This window comes from Manis javanica, chromosome 4 (assembly GCF_040802235.1).
Source record: "Manis javanica isolate MJ-LG chromosome 4, MJ_LKY, whole genome shotgun sequence".
In the NCBI taxonomy this organism is placed as follows: domain Eukaryota; kingdom Metazoa; phylum Chordata; class Mammalia; order Pholidota; family Manidae; genus Manis; species Manis javanica.
This window is the reverse complement of record NC_133159.1, coordinates 107649869-107657336: the sequence shown is the minus strand read 5'-3', so window position 1 is coordinate 107657336 and position 7468 is coordinate 107649869.

Sequence of the window (7468 nt, the reverse complement as noted above, 5' to 3'; positions counted from 1 at the left end):
GGAGAATATATTCATAAATGACAGATCCGACAAGGGGTTAACATCCAAAATATATAAAGTACTCACACACTTCAACACCCAAAAGGTAAATAACCCTATTAAAAAATGGGCAGAGGATCTGAACAGACACTTCTTCAAAGAAATTCAAATGACTGACAGGCACATGAAAAGATGCTCCACATCACTAATCATCAGAGAAATGCAAATTAAAACCACAATGAGATATCACCTCACACCAGTTAGGATGGCCACCATAGAAAAGACTAGGAACAATAAATGTTGGTGAGGATGCAGAGAAACAGGAACCCTCTTACCCTACTGGTGGGAATGTAAACTAGTTCAACCATTGTGGAAAGCAAAATGGGGGTTCCTCAAAAAACTAAAAACAGAAATACCATTTGAAACGGGAATTCCACTCCTAGGAATTTACCCAAATAAAACAACTTCTCAGATTCAAAAAGACATATGCACTCCTATGTTTATTGCAACACTATTTACAATAGCCAAGATAAGGAAGCAACCTAAGTGTCCATCAATAGATGAATGGATAAAGAAGAGGTGGTACATATACAGAATGGAATACTATTCATTCATAAGAAAGAAACAAATTCTACCATTTTCAACAACACGGATGAAGCTGTAGGATATTATGCTCAGTGAAATAAGCCAGGTGGAGAAAAACAAATACCAAATGATTTCTCTCATTTGTGGGGTATAGCAATGAAGCAAAACTGAAGGAACAAAACAGCAACAGACTCACAAACTCCAAGAAGGGACTAGCGGTTACCAAAGGGGAGGGGTGGGGGAGGGCTGGTGGGGAGGGAAGGAGAAGGGGATTCAGGGATATTATGATTGGCATACATGGTATGGGGGGGATTATGGGGAAAACAGTGTAGCACAGAGAAGGCAAATAGTGACTCTGTGCCATCTTACTATTCTGATAGGCAGTGACTGCAATGTGGTATGGCAGGGGACATGATAATATGGGTAAATATAGTAACCACATTGTTTTTTTGTGTGAAACCTTCATAAGAGTGTATATCAATAATACATTAATAAAAAAATATACACCCCTATGTTTATTGCAGCACTATTTACAATAGCCAAAATATGGAAGCAACCTAAGTGTTCATCAGTAGATGAATGGATAAAGAAGAGGTGTAATGGTATAGTATTCATCCATAAGGAAGAAACAAATCCTACCATTTGCAACAACATGGATGGAGCTAGAAGGTATTATACTCAGTGAAATAAGTTGAGCAGAGAAAGACAAATACCAAATGATTTCCCTCATTTGTGGAGTACAACCATGAAGCAAAACTGAAGGAACAAAATAGCAGCAGACTCACAGACTCCAAGAAGGGACTAGTGGTTACCAATGGGGAGGGCAGGTGGGGAGGGAGGGAAAAGGGGATTGTGGGGTGTGATTAGTGTGCATGGTGTGTGTGGGGTAATGGGGAAGACAGTATAGTACAGAAGACAAATAGGGACTCTGTGGCATCTTACTATATGGATGGACAGTAACTCCAATGGGGTATGGGGGGGTGACTTGATAATAAGGGTAAATGTACTAACCATATTTTTTTCTTGTCAAACCTTCATAAGAGTATATATGAATGATAGCTTAATAAAAAAATTATAAAAAGTTATAATATCACATTTATTTGTGGTATTTTAGGTGTCAGTAGGGAGTGAGGATGATATTTTAGGGAGCAGAACATTTTGTGTGTCTATGGATTAAATAGGATAGTAATCATCACCTTTGGAAAAAGATTTGAACTTCAATTAGAGGAGCTTGGTTTGAGATTCATCTTCACATATTACTAATCATAGGACCTTTGGTATACTCTGTTTTCATTATCTATTGCAATTGTTCAGTTATCTATTGCTAACAAATCACTTCAAAACTGAGGAGTTCAAAACAACAACCATGCTTTATTTACTCAAGATTCTGTAATTGGGGCACAGCATGGTAGAGTGGCTTATTCCTGCTTTACATGGTGTTGGCTGGGGAAGCTTGACAAGGATTGAAGGATTCAAGGTGGCTGGGGCCTCCGTTAGTGTAACTAGGACGGGTGGGGGATGTGTGGGGCAAGTCTCACCTTTCATGGTCTCTCATTGTCTAGAGCTTCTCCCTCCACATGGTCTCTACTCTAGCAGGGTAGTTGGACTTTGTTATTTGAGAACTGGCTATCAAGAGAGCAAAAACAGAAAATGCCATGTCTCTTAAGTGGTAGACCCAGAACTGGCAGAGTGCTATTACCACTGCATTTTATTGATGAAAGTAAATCACACAGCTAGTCCAGATTCAAGAGGAGGGGAAATAGACTCTATCTCTTGATGGGAGAAATGCCATGTGTGTAAAGGGGTGAGAGAGATTGTTGGTGGCCATCTTTGGAGACAATTCAGCCCACCATTTACCTTCAATAAATTTCAGGTTTTTTTCCTTTGGAAAGGTAACTCACTTTATTTTTTTTAAGGTATCATTGATATATACTCTTATGAAGGTTGCACAAGAAAAACAATGTGGTTATTACATTCACCCTTATTGAGTCCTGACCCATACCCCATTGCAGTCACTGTCCATCAGTGTAGTAAGATGCCACAGAGTCCTTTTTGTCTTCTTTGAGCTACACTGCCTTCCCTGTGACCCCACACACATCATGTGTACCAGTCATGATACCCCACAATCCCCTTCTCCCTCCCTTCCCACCCACCCTCCACCACCCCTCCTTTTTGGTAACCGCTAGTCCCTTCTTGGGGTTTGTGAGTCTGCTGCTATTTTGTTCCTTCAGTATTTTTGTTGTTGTTATCAGTAATATACAATTACATGAGCAACACTGTGGTTACTATATTCCCCCTATTATCAAGTCCCCACCACATACCCCATTACTGTCACTGTCTATCAGCATAGTAAGATGCTATAGAGTCACTACTTGTCTTCTCTGTGCTATACGGCCTTCCCTGTGCACCCCCCCCTCACCATATTATGTGTGCGGATTGTAATGCCCCTTATTCCCCTTATCCCTCCCTTCCCACCCATCCTCCCCAGTCCCTTTCCCTTTGGTAACTGTTAGTCCATTCTTGGGTTCTGTGAGTCTGCTGCTGTTTGTTCCTTCAGTTTTTGTTTTGTTCTTATACTCCACAAATGAGTGAAATCATTTGGTCCTTATGTTTCGCCACCTGGCTTATTTCACTGAGCATAATACCCTCTAGCTCCATCCATGTTGCTGCAAATGGTAGGATTTGTTTCTTTCTTATGGCTGAATAGTAGTATTCCATTGTGTATATGTACCACCTCTTCTTTATCCATTCATCTACTGATGGACACTTAGGTTGCTTCCATATTTTGGCTATTGTAAATAGCATTGCAATAAACATAGGAGTGCATATATCTTTTTGAATCTGAGAAGTTATTTTCTTTGACTAAATTCCTAGGAGTGGAATTCCCTGTTCAAATGGTATTTCTATTTTTAGTTTTTTGAGGAACCTCCATATTGCTTTCCACAATGGTTGAACTAGCTTACATTCCCACCAGCAGTGTAGGAGGGTTCCCCTTTCTCCACATCCTCGCCAGCATTTGTTGATCCTAGTCTTTTCTATGGTGGCCATCCTAACTGGTGTGAGGTGATATCTCATTGTGGTTTTAATTTGCATTTCTCTGATGATTAGCAATGTGGAGCACTTTTCATGTGTCTGTTGGCCATCTGAATTTCTTCTTTGGAGAACGGTCTGTTCATGTCCTCTGCCCATTTTTAAAAGGGTTATTGAAAATCAACTTACTTTTGATAGATATACAGTACATATAAAAATATAAGTATATATCCCTTAGCTCTAAGGCCCTGTAGAACTGTAACAACTCACCTTGCAGGGTATTGACTTTGAAGTTTGCCACAGGATGTGAGCACAGTGGGTGTGTAGAATTGTTGGTCTTTGCGTATTGATCATGTATCCTTGTACTAAGGGAGCAGTAATGACCCTGCTGGATAGTTTCTTGGGATAGGATTTCTCAGAGGTATGGGTAGAAATAATTTCTGGTTTTTCCAAATCAGTTTGAATTCTGGAGAAAAGACACTGCCATTAGTTGCACTGTCTTAGTTTTATCTTGAGACTGCAAATTAACTCACCAAGAGGAAGTGCAGTTTTCAGTTAACCTTCACTCCTCCTCCATCACCTGTTCCCCATGAAGGCATCAACCAAACTCTATTTCCTAATGGAAGTATGAATTTAGGGTACTACCTGAGAGTTATTTGAGAAATAATCAGTTACCAAATATGTATTGAGTACCACTGTATGCTCAGCAATGTGCTGTCTTGTGAGTGATGCCAGAGAAAGCCAAATTACTGATGTGGTTTCTGTAGGAAATTTCAATCTGGTTGGGTGAACTAGAGTTAAATAACATACATGGGATGTTGCAAGGCAGCATAGGGTAAATGTTGAATAAGTAGAACATTTAATAAGTCCTAAGAATTCAGAGGAGGTGGAAGAATAGCATAAGAAAAATGAAAAAGAACAGAATATCACCTGCACAGAGCAAAATGCACTAGTAAGACTTGATCAGAAAAATGTGTTCTAGGTACTGCTGCTGCGTAACTCCAAATACAGAGACTTAAAACAACAATGATCATTCTATTGTCTCTCACAGTTTCTGTGGGACAGGAATTTGGGAAGGACTCAGTTGGGTAGTTCTGGCTCAGGATTTCTTATGCTGTTGCAGTCAGACAGTTAGGTGGAGCTGGAAAAGTTGGGGGCTGTGTGGTGTCTTGCCAGTGGGTTTCAGCCCCGGGCAAGCTCACTCTTGATTGGGGAGACCAAAGAGTGACAATGGAACGTCCTTGGGGTGAAAGGGTTTATACTCAACTTTATTTCCACGGTGGCACATCAAGCGCTAGAACCCTGTTCCGCCTCAGAGTGAGTCTGCATGCAGCAAGCATGCCTCTGCCTCTGGACCTCTATGCTCCAGCAGCTGTCTCAGTATGTGTCCTAGGCGCTGCCACCACTCCAGCCTCTGCTTTCCTGCAGCCATGCAGCCCGGAGTACTGGGTGGTAACTCTTCAAATAGAGTCAGTAATGACATAGTGCCCACATGTGTGCAGTGAGCAAGTGGACCAGGGTCAGGTGAGAATCCTAGCCATAGGAACTTTCATTTTCTCTACAGGTGAGTATGTCTCACTCTCTTCAAGTAGGTTCATGTGCTCTCTTCACCATGTGGTCTCTCCTGTAGTTTAGTCTGGCTTCCTCAGAGGATATTTGGATAGGGTCACCATCACATGTTGGGTTCAGTGTGTTGACAATGGGTTTCAGCCCTGGACAAGTTCACTATGGATTCAATGAGACTGAAAAATGACAATGGAATGTTCTTTGGGTGAAAGGGTTTATACCCAACTTTAGTCCCACGGTGGCAGGTCAGTCACTAGAACCCCATCAACTCAGAGCAAGTCTGCATGCAGCAAGCCGGTCTCTGCCTCTGGGCCTCTCTGCCCCTGCAGCCGTCTGTCTCTGTCCACTCCAGTCTCTGCTCTCCTGCAGCCTTGCAGCCATGCCATCATGTCACCCAGAGCACTGAGCAGAGCTCATTATATATAGAGCAACATATTGCCCGCCCATGTGTAGTGAGCTAGTTGACCAGGGCCAGGTGAGAATCCTGGCCACAGGAACCTTCACTTTATCCACACCCAGGAAGCAGACTCAGATGGAAATAGCATTTAGGACATTTACTGGGGAATGATACTGGGATCACTATCTGTGGAAGGCAGAAGGCAGAAACAGGATTAAGCAGTGGGAGAAATTGAATGGCAATGCAGTCCAAACAAAGGCCTCAGCTGAACCCATGGTGACGCCCTGTAGCTCGGATGAATGACTCTTCAGAGTTTGTCTAAGTCTGGGCACAAGGGCTGCCTGGGCCTTTATACTTCAATGTTGATCACTAATTGGATGTGGGCTGCCCATGACGGGAGGTATAACTTTGGGCAAGGCAATTTTCTTCAGCTAAAATAATCCCCTATAAGGGCTGACAGCTGAAGGTAGTGTCACAGCAGTAGTACTCTTAGCACCAGTGGGAATAAATCTGCATTCCTGAAGGAAAATGTGGGTGATGCATCAGTGTTCACCACAGCCCTGACAGGATCTGTGGCTCTTAGGATCTGGCCCTCTTTTTTAAAAAAAACATTTTTTTAAAATTAAGGAATCATTGATATACAAGCAACATGTGGTTTCAACATTCACCCATATAATCAAGTTCCCCCAACCCCATTACAACACTGTCCATCAGTGTAGTAACATGCTACTGAGGACTTGGCCCTCTTAAAATGACTTGATACAGAGGAAGGTGGGGAAAAAATACTCCAATTTCATTCTCCTTCAGACTTCAATCTCCTGTCAGTGCTCCTCCCATGGACCAAAACCCATGTGGGTTTTGAGTCACAGAGCAGGATGGAGAAGGGTGAAGAATGGATCTGGAGGGACAACAGAAAATATTCAGCAGTGGAAGATGAGTTTAGCTCTTCTCCTGACTGTAGTGCATACTTTCATCCTTCATTAGCTTTGTACACCCATCTCCTAGCTGGTAGTGTTCTTTATCCAACTCCTTCCCAGGCACCTTTCTTTCTGTGCACCAGCCCTGTGGGGAACCTTTCTTCCCCCAGCATCTTATTTATCCTGGGTTCCTGATTAAGACTGGAAAGAGGTAAGTTTCAAGGTACTGAGGTAATGCAGATGAGAGATGATATGAGGGTGGGGATGATGGATTAGGGGAAAAAGCCCACTTTGGTAGATCCCAGTCTATGCCTACTATGGTGTTCTCTCTGAAGATACTATCCAATGGTAAAATGAATTCATGGCCTTTCTTCACATTCTATATTGCCCGCATCCTCCCACATTCTGTTGAATGTGTTCTGATACAAAAGCCCTACCAGTTAACCCCAATAATCATTTATTCCTTGAAACTCTTTGGCTACTGTACATTTTATCTGAATTCACCTCCCTTTCTGCCTGTTCCTCATTTTCTTTAAGAACTTTAGTAGACAGTCCCTCTGTCTCTGTCTACTAAACTCAACTTATGAACTAGGACATGTTTTAAGCTGAAGTAATGAAGCAGGGTATAAATGCTACAACGAAGAGTGAAAAATAACCAGGAGGTGGATGAAAGCAAAGGAGAAAGGAGTGGAATGAGAGGTGGTTCATAACACTCCTTTAACCCACCAGCAAGGATGCATCAGGATATTAATTCAACATGTTTTTAGTGTTCAAAAACTAAACGCATCTCCACTGCAGAGTATCTTCCCTTCAACCACGTTTTGCTTTCCTTTGCCTGACAGCCTTATTATATATATATGTATGGGTGTGGGTGTGTATATTATATATATATATATATAATATATATATATATTATATACACTTTGTGAACATCTTTTTTTTTCTTTCTGCGCGTTCCCAACTATCACTTATATGTGGATGACTCCTAATCTGA